The sequence below is a fragment of the Triturus cristatus genome, chromosome 5_2 (genome assembly GCF_964204655.1).
Source record: "Triturus cristatus chromosome 5_2, aTriCri1.1, whole genome shotgun sequence".
Taxonomy (NCBI): domain Eukaryota; kingdom Metazoa; phylum Chordata; class Amphibia; order Caudata; family Salamandridae; genus Triturus; species Triturus cristatus.
The window spans coordinates 200861636-200873661 of record NC_140588.1 but is presented as its reverse complement, the minus strand read 5'-3'; the positions used below and the strand labels follow the sequence as shown (position 1 = coordinate 200873661).

Sequence of the window (12026 nt, the reverse complement as noted above, 5' to 3'; positions counted from 1 at the left end):
TGCTCTTTTTCAAATAAGGTTCCCTTAGAGAGTAGTTTTTTTGGCTGCGAGTCCTTGAGAAGCTATCAGACAAGAATTACTGAAAGAAACCAGAGTCCACTTGGGGGTCCTCTGACTACTAATTCTTGCACTAAATCCTAAGTATGTATTTTTAGTTCTTTCCCTGAAGATAATGATCCTATTAACTGTCTTTTATGTTGTGTTACTTCACATAATTTGGCCTTTTTTTTTCTTTTTCTTCTGCTTAAGCTTCCTCATTTAAACTCAAACTGTAAGGGTGTCCTTGAAGAAAGGAGAAACCAAAAACCGGAGCTAATGATCTAACCTGAGGGCTGTGTAATGGACCGCAGTAGCTGGAGCCCTGAGCTGCAGTGAGAGAATGATGCTCCTAGTCGAACCGAGGGAGGCACAGCGGCGCCAGCTGAACAACCAGGGTCCAGAGTTCAAAGTTGTATAAAGTTGTCTCTAAAGGATTGGGATTCCAAGAGACATTACAAGCCTCCAGCTTTCAGGAAAAGTGTCCAGGTTGCTCTGGTTGCAGGTGTCAGGGTTCGGAACCCATCAACTGTGCTGATGGGCGACTCTGCTCTATCTTCAGATGGACTGACGAAGCCAAGCAGACGGCCACACTTTAAATGACAATTGGAAGACCGTCTCCAGCACGAAACCGGGGCAGGAAACAGAGGACCTTAATTGGTCAGCAGCTGTTGTACAAAGAAAAACAAAATGCTATACGCTTTGGCAGGAAAGGAGGTCAGCAGTACACAGAGGTCTTTAATTGCTCAGTAGTCTATAAGTAGACAGCAGCAATCGCCGCAGGAAACTGAGGCCTTTAATTGATTGCTCAACAGTGTATGGTTGTTTTAACAAAAATACCAGGGACTTGTACTACATTAAACAGACTTGTTTATAGTGTACAGCATGCCTTTTAAATTAAACACTGAGCAGAGAAGGCAAAATAAAGTTCATAGCAGAGTACATGGTAGCTTTCTAATTGGAAAATAGTGATGACAACAGGGCTCATACAGCACAGGCAGACCGGAGTATGACAGGACATATGTTTGGCCATTCATAATCATAAGGCCAGTAAAGACCATGGCCCAGATGGCTGTACAGGTAACTTTAATGAAACATTTCCGCTGCTTTTGATTCTTACAGTGACGCTTCTCTATAACCACTTTACAATCTTAGAGGTGGGTGACACCCTCAGTGTGCGAGACACATATCAAGTTGTCCTTAAATATGGCACAAACACTCTCCTTTGCTCCTTATGTAGAATAATAGCCCTCCTAAAATCTATATATCTATCTGTCTATACAGCTTATAATCTCAGATTTAATCCACTTGGATCAGTTGGGCTTGTTAGAGACCGGCAGGTACATATTAATGTTACCAATCACAAGGGAGGGACTGAGGGCTTTTTCGACAGGTTCAGCATACAAGCCCTAATAATAGTGAAGATACAATTGCCGTTGTGACATCTCTTTCTGTGACTGAGGTCTCGTATATATTATTATTAAGATTCTTCGTGCACTTGAATGCAAATCTAGGAATATCTAATTCCAAGGACCCTGTGTTCCATATGCCCTGGTGTTTTTTAATCACATTCCTGATTTTGTTGGAATCAGGTGTGTAGGTGGTAACACATGTGAGAGTGTCAGTTTGTTCTTTCTCTCTAGGTTCAAGTAGAGCCTCGCGGTTGTTGTTCCTAGCTCTTTTTTTGGAGAGCGCAATGTTAAGTTGTGGGTATTCTCATCTGCTCAACATATTAGCCAGCTTGTCTGCCTCAGTTTTGTAATCCTCTAGGCTGCTACAATTTCTTCACAGCCTCAAAAATTGACCAAAGGGTAAGTTCTCCTTTAAGGAACGTGAATTGTGGCTACTAAATAACAACATGCTGTTGCGGTCTGTAGGTTTTCTGTAGACTGTTGTGCTGAGGTTGCCATTTGTCAATTTGATGGTGAGGTCAAGGAAAGGGATCGGAGTGTGAGATCTAGAACTGGTAAACCTCAGGTAGAGGTTTAAGGTATTAATCCAGTTACAGAATTCTTTGCAGGTACTCGTATCGCTTGACCAGAAAATGACAATGTCATCAATAAACCTCTTCCAAAGGAGAAGATTGGTGCGGTAGGGGTATAAATCTTTTTTTTTTTTTAAATATCTTTTTATTGCTTTGCACAAAAAAGAAACAAATCGACATAACATAAATGACGATCGGCAAGAAGTACAGTTATAATGTGGAAACACAGTGGTGAAAGTTGCAAAATAATATTCATTACACAAAACCATGACAATCCCTTGAGTTGGGTCAGGGAGATAGTGGTTCCTCCTCTGAGGAATGTGCCGGGGCCACACAGATCCCTCCCCTATAAGCGTTCTACCCAGCCCACACTGCAGACCACTTCTTGGAGCATCCTCGTGCCAAGTACACCGTCTTTTCTCTGAACATGCACTAGTCCAGACTTCTCTCCCAGGAGGCCAGGGTAGGCGGAGCCGCCGCTCCCCACTGCCGAGCTATGTCTCGTTTGGCCACCATCGCCCCCAATGTAGCCCAGGTCCTCTCCCTCGCTGTAAAGTCAGTGGGACCCCACATGTTTAAGAAACATCGCTTAGCTTCTGGACGAATGGTCTCATGTAGCACCTCCTCCATTACCTCATGCATCTCTCGCCAATACTGTTGTATTTGGTCGCATTCCCAAATTATGTGGCTAAAGGTACCTGTGTGCCCACAATGGCGCCTGCAGTCGCCCCCGTCCCTCCTCCCCATGTGAACTAGCTGTGGCCCAGTGATATATGTTTGATGGAGTATCTTGAGCTGGACCAGTCGCAGGCGCGCCGGGATGGCGACCTCTCTAGGTGAGGCAACCACCTCCGCCATTCCTCGTCATCAAATTCTAAGCCATCTTTCTCCCAACACTCATGCAGGTGCCCAAGGGGGTCCGGGGTATTGTTAATCAGTTTCTTGTATGTGAGGGAGATCGCTTTTTGGGGAAGATAGCCATCCAGTAAGCGATCCTCCAGTGGTAATGATTTTGGGGGGGTTGTGCCTTTCTGTAGGGCAGTGGTTATGGCATGCCTAATCTGTGTGTATCGGAATAATTCCGTGGTGGAGAGTTCATACTGCTGTTGAAGCGTGGAAAAGGGGACTATATCGCCCTTGATCCAGAGGTCACCCAGACGAGATATACCGATCAAGTCCCACTTATCGAAACCCTTTGTGGACCAGAGGCTTCCCAATAGTTCAGAGTCCCACAGAGGCGTCGCCAGTGTGAGCTTCCGGTCCCAACCTAGGCTCTTATTGACGGAATGCCAAATATCCACCGAGTGCTTGGTGGGGCCCGTGAGGGAGAGTCCCTGGGGGTTGGAATATAAGGCTCTAATAAAATTCCCCCCCGGGCAGTAGCCACCTATCCATCATGAACTCTGGGTCGTCTGGTTGGTGGTATATGCATTGATTGATAGGTGCTAGGTGGGACGCCCAATAATACCTACGAATGTCGGGGAGACTAATGCCCCCATCGTATCAGTTAAGAGCCAGTTTGTTAAGTGCTATCCTGGGCTTCCCTTCCCATAGCAGTTCTCTTTGCAACCCCTCTATTTCCCTGAAATATCGTGCTGGGACTGGGTACAATAGCCAGGGCAGCGACATCATTTTAAATAGTGCCGCTCTGCCCAAAAGCGAGAGCGGTAAGGCCTTCCAACAGGACACATCCCTCCTAAGGCGCTGCAGGGGTGGGACCAGGTTACGTTCATACCTGAGTTTAGGGTCAGCGGTAATAAAGACTCCTAAATAGCGGAAGCCGTCCTTCATTGTCCTTATTGGGCAATCTTTCGGTAAGGGGGGTGTCGCACCACCCATTACATATATGAGCGATTTGCTCCAATTGATTGCATAGCCTGAGTACTTGCCGAATGTTGTGAAAATATCCAGCACACATATTAGAGATTTTTTGGGGGAAGTTAAATAGAGGAGGACGTCATCCGCATAAAGCGAGATTCGGTCCTCCCAGCTGGCCGGCCACCGCATTCCACGAATCATCGGGTCCGCGCGGATCCAAGCCGCCAATGGCTCAAGAGCGAGGGCGAAGAGCAGGGGGGGACAAGGGGCACCCCTGTCTGGTCCCACGGTGCAGCTGAAAAGGGTCTGATCGCTTAGTGTTAACTATCAACTGAGCCATGGGTGCCGAATTAAAAAAAAAAAAGTCTAATCCATGACATGAAGACCTGCCCAAACCCCAGTTTGGCAAGAACCGCTAGTAGGTGCGACCACTCCATGGTGTCAAAAGCCATGGAGGCGTCTAGTGAAACTATCACTGCAGGCTCATCGACAGTGTCCACTCTCCCCAACACTCCATGAACCCTGCGCAAGTTGTGGGCTGTGTTGCGGTGGGGCATAAAGCCCGACTGATCCGGGTGCACCAAGGTTGTTATCACCCGAGAAAGCCGTGTGGCAAGGAGTTTGGCAAGAATCTTGTGTTCTGCATTTAAGAGGGAGATCGGTCTGTAGGAGGTGCATTTATTTCTGGGGTTCCCTTCCTTGGAGATGACGACAAGTGATGCCAGCCTTTGATCAGGAGGGAGAACACCCACACGTCTGCTCTCCTCAAACATGGAACGGAGAAACGGGGCGAGACCATCAGGGCGCAGATTGTAAAGCTCGATGGGCAGGCCTTTGGGTCCAAGTGCCTTCCCTGGTCGCAGACTCCGAATGGCCTAAGCTATTTCGTCGTTCGTTATGGGGCTATAAAGGAATTTGATATCTTCCTCCGAGAGAGTGGGCAAACGGATATCCTGAAGGAGGCCCAAAGAATCCTCTTCAATTCAAGGGGAGGTAAATTTTATCATAGTGTGCAGCGAATTCGCGGACTATGTCACCGGGGTTGGTGTAGACCGCGCCCTGCTCATCGGCCAGTTCAGGGACCATCTGGGGTTTGAATCTTTGAAGGTTAAGTTCTCTTCAAAAGCTGCCATGTATAAACATGCTACACTTTGGGGCGAAGGTACTTCCCATGTAAGTACCTTGGGTCTGGTGGTAGAGTTGGCCCTTAAGCTCGAAGAAAGTTTCTGTGAGTGCGAGTGTAGCGCATTCAAGAATGAAACTGGTGGGAGTGGAAGAGTCCCAGATGGTACTGTTAAATATCTCCTCTATCACCCCAAAGTGGCCCTATGATGGATGTTGGTATAGAGGGCTTCCACATCAAGGGTAATCAACAGATTGATATCGTTGGTGTGTTGAATCTCTGTCATGAGATGTAAAATGTCAGCTGTGTCCTTCAGGTAGGAAGGGGTTTGTTTGACCAATGGCTGTAGAAAATGGCCGCAGAATTTGGACAGCGGTTCGAGTATTGAATCAATACCCGAGACTATGGGTCTTCCTGGGACTGGTGAGGTGCCCTTATGTATCTTTGACAAGATGAAGAAATAGGGTACTTTGGGGTCTTTTTTTAAATCTGCCTCTTTTTTACTCAACCAGCCTTGGCTTTCTGCTGTAAAGACCATAGCTGTAATATTCTTGGTCAGTCGTGTCATAGGACTACTGACAATCGGTGTATAGTATTGGCGGTTGCTGAGTTTGGCATTCTGTCATAGTCTTCAGTGGACATGATCACGGTTGCTCGGCCTTTGTCAGCTCTTTTTATAGTAATGGTCGTGTCATTTGCAAGGGAATTGACCGCCGTCAATTCTGCTGTGCAGATATTAAAGTGTCTAGGCGTTGCGCTCTTTTCTAAGTCCTTAAGTACAGCTTGCTGGAAAGTGAGCACCTCATTAGGAACCAACCTGCTGTTAGGAGTGAAAATAGAGCGGTTGTGCAAACCTGAGTAATTTGTCTCGGTTGTTGGTTTCCCATAAAAGAAAGCCTCGAGGCGTACCTTGCGGAAGAAATTCTGAATCGCAGTTTGCTCTCTAAATTTATCTGTTCGAGGGGTTGGTACATAACCTAGACCTTTCTGTAGGACTTTATTTTCAATGTCTGTCAATACTCTTTGAGAAAGATTTACTATTAAATTCTCCTCTTGGTGTAGCTCTGAGTCTCCACTACGTTCTGTTGTGGTTCCTCCCATTGTACTTTTTAGGTCTCGCCTGACCCAGCGCATGCGCTGGTCTGGCGAGACATTTTGTGAGGGCTCCAAAAAGTGCTACCAGGCCAGCCTAGAGCTACAGTGCGCGGGCGCGCAAGCCGCGCTTTACCGGGATTACTTTCACTTTCGCCCCTGCACAGCCGGCCGCTTTGATGTTTGATCGTGATCACTTTCGCGGCAGCAGGGACGCTTTGAGGTTCTCCGTGAGGCTTCAATAGATTGCAGCAGTTAAAACAAGCATTGGCATAGCCAATAGGTCTCGCTTTTGGGACCTTATAAGTGTTTAGTTATGCAACTGTTGCATGGCTAAACACTTATAAGGTCCCAAAGGCGAGACCTATTGGCTATGCCAATGCTTGTTTGTTGTTGTTGCTGGTTGCCTCTTCTCCGCCCGCGCCCTCTGCCCCAGCCTCTTCTAAAAAAAAAAGGTTGGCTGTTGCCGGGTGAGTAGAACTGGGGGGGCCCTGGCGGAACATTGGGTACTGCCAAAAAGCTGGCCCTAGGTACTGTGGCATCTGGAATCCTGGGAAACCTTGTCGACCTCCACTTCTAGGGTTGCTCCCACCCCATCTCTCAGTGCTTGAGTCACTGTTGGTGGATGAGCCCTTTCTCGTGGTATATGAACTTTCATCTGAGGAGTTACTTGTTCCTGGGGGAACAAAGTCTGCTTTAAGGTATGGGTACAACTTTTTCTTTATCAATTCTGCGAATGTCTTTTTGTAACTTCGCGATTTTTTGCTTCATCAGGTATTCCTTGTGCTCCGCATTCTCATTATTTAGCTCATTCAGTTTCGATGTGAAATGAGTGATTTGAATCGTGGTTTTGAGTGCGCTCTCTGCTATTTGGATCCTAATAAGCAGGGCATCAGCTATCCTTTTAGCTGTGTTTATTATAAGGATTAGTAGGTCCCTAGTGCATTTCCATGCTACTAGGTACCATTCTTTTTTGAAGACATCTTCTTCAAGGTATAGGCGGGGGAAGTTTTTTTACTAATACTTGAGTCACTCACAGTATTTAAATAAGCCTGCTGGACGTCCCGGCACCTCCCAATCCCAGTAGCAGAGGGTAGGTCGGCCGGCGCTTTGCGGACTTTGCAAAACATGCTCTGTAGGTAATATTGATCAGATACCTTTATTATTTGCCCATACATTGGGAAGCCTCAGCCACTGTATAACTAGTCTGCTCAACAACACGCTAGTCGCCCACAGCTCTGACAGCCCCGCCACATACAATTTGTTTTCAGATTATTTATAGACCAGATAGGCTATACCTACTCCAATACTAGAGCCGTTATTTTGAAGCAAAGTAATACTTACTCAACTCATGCCCAGGCTGTACATGGTAGCGGCGAAGCCCGTTACTCACCGTATTTTGCCAACCCCTAGTAACATCGTTACTAGTTTGAAAGACTCCTGCATTCCTTAACACACCTTAATAACATAGTTTATATGATATGCTCTAATTGTTGTTTCTTTTAATCCACAACCCACGCAGCACACAAGGAAATTCCTTGTGAGATACCTTGCCAGGTATCGATGAACTAGATCGAGAAACCCAACTAGGGTGAGTTCATCAATTCCTTCTGCAGCTATGGTGGTGTTCCACCAGATGCGCCTGTGTAATCCTCACGATAAAATGTTTGTGAGAGTCACCCACATGGCACTCAAGTTACGTATGTTTTTAGTCATCACCACTGTGTGCTGTGAGCTTGCCACACAGGGAACACGAGAGTTTTGTTTATACTGGTACATCTGATTCTAATAACTGTTTTTATTCCTTTACCAGGTTGGTCATATGCTATCAGGTACTACACATAGCATTGTTAGGTAGGTTTAAAAGAGTAGATCACACCATACAACCACCCACGTGTAGATAGATTTGATTTTATGAGGTCCTGATGAATCGCCACCAGATTGTTTAACTACCAGGCGAGAAACATGTTAACAGCCAGCACAATAGAGCGCCCTGCCTGAAACATAATCTCAGACATGCGCCTTTGTTTCTTTTAATCGGGGTGGGAGACCCATTGATTAAAATAGTCTTCGCTGGTACTCACTTACCTGTTTTAAAATTTCTTTCAGGTTATACACCTCCACACTTTCATCTACACTAATTAGGACCCTCACGGCACCAAACGGCATTTGGAATAAAGGATCTCTGTCAAAGAGCCCCTCAAAGTGAGCCCGTCATGTATTGCAACGCCGACCTCATGAGGAGCAGCACATATGATGAAGCATGACACCTTGTCGAGTGTGTGAGGGCCCTATATTCCAAGAGGAGGAATCCTCATCCTCCTACACCTCCTGACCACATAAAACCAGTTTTCCCTTGTCTCGATATTAGGAACAGCATACCTTTTGGATCTACATAATAATGTTAGGCACGTAGTTCACTTGTTTCAAAAGGCTCAGAGAAATAAAATATTGGTATCTCTAGATGCCGAAAGGGTCTCTGGCGAGGTGGAGTGGGAGTATTTATAGTTCTAGGCTCTAACTTCCTTAAAATAGCAGTAACTTTCGTCTGCAGTCTTATAACTAATAGTGTTTTAGTGGTTAGATGTCCGGTTTAATAAAGCCAAAAAAGGGGATTAGGCAGAGCTGCCCCATTTTGCCCATTCTTAATTCTGTAGGGTATCTAACTTCTTATGTTTACTATTGGTCTCATGACGTTCAGAACTAGACATTTGTGTCAGAACCACATAAATTAATCTTGTGCACAGATGATGTACATTTGCTAGGTAGCCCACTGGTATTGCTTCCAGCACTGATTTCACAGCTCCAAATATTCTAAACTGTCAGGATATCTAATTTATATTGGGAAATCTGAAAGTATATTGTGTGTTGAGATTAAAATTACACTGTTAATATCAGACCTAGCCAGACTCGATTATCCTCCTTTTAATGAAAATCCACATAGACTGGAGTAGATCTCTTGTCCCCCCCCCCCCTCCCCCCCTCCCCCCAAGGGTGGTGAGCAAACTCTGCTCCGCCAGTGGAGTTCTCAGAGTTTTAACCACTCCGCACTCAACTTAGAGCGTGGAGTTTAGCAAACAAAACTCCACCTACCGCTGACGTAGCGGAGTTACAGGCGCTTAAGCATTAAGCACATTGGCGACCACAAAAGCTGCCCTTACTGCTGCAAAGACTGGTTCCCAGCGTGCTGCACTTGAGAAGCCGGCATCGGTAGTTCCGGTATGCATTTCCGGTCGCTTGGCTGCGTGGAGTCTGATGCTAACTGCTGAGCTGACTCATGAATGAAAGATGGCCGCCGCTGCAATAGTGGAGTTTCATCTGCGGCATATCCCGCTCAGAGTCAGCAAGGACCGGGATGCGAGCATTGACATCCTGAATTTTAGGTGAGAGGCTATTGTTTGCTCATACAGGGCCCCCTCTCAGTGGTGCGCACTCAGGCCTAGTATTGGCGGGAAAGGCAAGGGATGTTTGTGTGGGAGTATCAGATTTCCTAGTCCACCCGGTTATAGGCGTCTCATTCCAGAGGCCGTACGAGAAAATATATATTTTTATGTAAACAAGAGTGAGGCAGTGAATGAGAACAACTGAAAATGCCCCACCAAAACTGTTAAATTTATTGACGTGCTTTGCATCCACGGGATTGGAAGGTCATCAGGGCCCGACACACGATTCTTGCACCGTCATTGTGCTCAACCTCATACCAAAGAATGCGAATCCTGCTAAAATGCTTGAAATATTTTCTGGGTGTTTCACATAGTTATTGTCATAGAAAATGAACAGGGTGATACACAATACACAGTAGAGGCACCAACATTGTTTTCCCAAAGAGGTGACATAGTAAAGGGTTCTACTTCAAAGCCTGCCACAGGTCTGATATTGTTGGTTTTGTAAAGACCGGGTGACACTCCGCCGCAGGCGGAACTATGTGGAATCTTACGGAGTTTCTAGATAACTCTGTGGAATTCCGCGCGGTACAACTCTGAGAGCTCTGCCCACCTTTAGTTAAGAGTACAGATTAATGTGCTGCCTACAGTTCTGTTTTTTCCATGCACTCATGATGAAATTATTGCAGTAAGATCACAGCTACATTTATGGCATCTCTTCTTAGGGCACCCTTCCCTACCCATGGATGCTGTACAGCATGGCTAAAAAACAATGATATACCCAATAAATCCCAAAGGGTAGAACTTTTGGCCTTGCCAGTGCTTGTTCAAGAAAAGATGGCAACCCTACGGGCATTCATATTTGTAACCTTCGTCTAGTTTTCGGTCAGCAGCTGTCTTTGGAGCCTCGTTGGTGTGTGTAATAAAAGTTGGTTACAGGATTCTGTCTGTTATGGCCCCATGAAAAAGTTCTTCCCTCTGAGGATTCTTTCCATCAGAGCATTGGTACCGTTCAGCATCAAATGCATCAATGGGAGTATGCTTGGGTCTACTTCCAGAAAATACACTTTTTTTCTGGTTATATTGTAGAGCTAGATACCACATATCCAAAAGTTAGAAATGCTACCTATATTTTAAAATAACCTTTGAACTTGCGAGGACGTAATCCACGTTACTTGATTAATAAATCTATCAGTATGGTGTGATCGAAATTTGAATACATCAAGTATTCATTGTTATTTCATTCATTATCAAAATTCATCGTAATGCATTTCAGCTTTCTTAACTTTCTGTGTCGTTATAAAGTGGGACAATTAGCAAGTCAGGAATGTCTCCCCAAACTTCATGTAAACTGTATTGTATGTTGAATGTGATCTTGTTTCACCCACCTCAGACTTACTTTCTTCTCCAATCCTCCTGGATGTTTGACCTGGGTATGTCCGTAGTGAGAGCCTGCAGTATCTTGCTGCATGTTTCTTTTATTGAAAAATGCAGCAAAAGTATTTAAAAAAAAAAAACAACAATGATGCTAATGAATTTTGGACACAATATTGTTAATCAAAACATTTGTATCATTGCAGTGGTTGGACATCGTTATTCTTAGTTTTTGTAGTCTTGGAAGTCTACCGTTGATCAAAATAAGTTGTTTCACTACAATGGTTAGACATTAATATTGTTCTTAGTTTTTGTAGTCTTGGAGGCACACCATCAAAATAAACTACATATTCATTCTACTGTGCATAGTGTGTGGTTTTGTAATACGATTAGCAAAACCATACTGGGAAGGTGACATATTGAATCCCTAACATATATTGAAAAATGAGAACACACCGCCATAGTTGTTCACAAGCATTCCAGTCCTACACCAGGCAGAATAGTTTCATTTGTATACTCCTTTCATCTCTATATCTCTTCATTGTCTCTAGAGTAGATAATACATCGATTTGCCTGGACAGAACATTTGCATGGGGAGCAGTCTTTCCCCTGCTCCACCTGAAACAATTACATATTTTAGTCTTTTTCCCCCACTTATTGCAGCACCTGTGGCACAATGAAGTAACTGTACATTTAGAAGTGTGTGAAAGACGTTGCAAAAGTCTGAATATAACCAAAGTTACTACTTTGTGCGTGTTTGCTGCATTCGCGATGCCATCTCCCATGTTATTTCACGGGTACACCATCGTTCGTGCTGTTACTTTACAATTAGGGCTAAGTAAAAACTATATACTACTCAGTTGTAAGTGCAGCTTTTACTCAGAAAAACATAAATACTAATTTTTATTACCCTGAGTCTGCCAGTTTATACAAATGCAAGTATAAGGTCTGTGTGTGCTCACCAAATGTTTTGTGAATTGGGCATTTGGTTGCTGCAGGGATAGGGTATTTTTAAGGAGAGAGATTCCGTCGAAGGCTGAAGTGGCTACCTATAGGTACTGCAGTTATTTGGTAATTTAAATGCCCAAACTTCCTTGAGTGTCCAGTCTTACATCCGCTTATACGAGCCACACACTTCTTTTTATTTCCTCTAGAAGCTTTTGTTCTCATATTTTGTTATATGTATTGTTCCTTTGTGTAAATGGGTATTATTTGA

The 12026-nt window shown here is 44.7% G+C and overlaps 1 protein-coding gene across 1 annotated transcript in view; it reads left to right on the top strand.

Moving 5' to 3' along the window:
* Window positions 1-12026, top strand: part of BLOC1S4 (biogenesis of lysosomal organelles complex 1 subunit 4) — a 75107-nt gene that overhangs the window by 25974 nt on the left and 37107 nt on the right. The gene's annotated exons all lie outside the window — the stretch shown is intronic.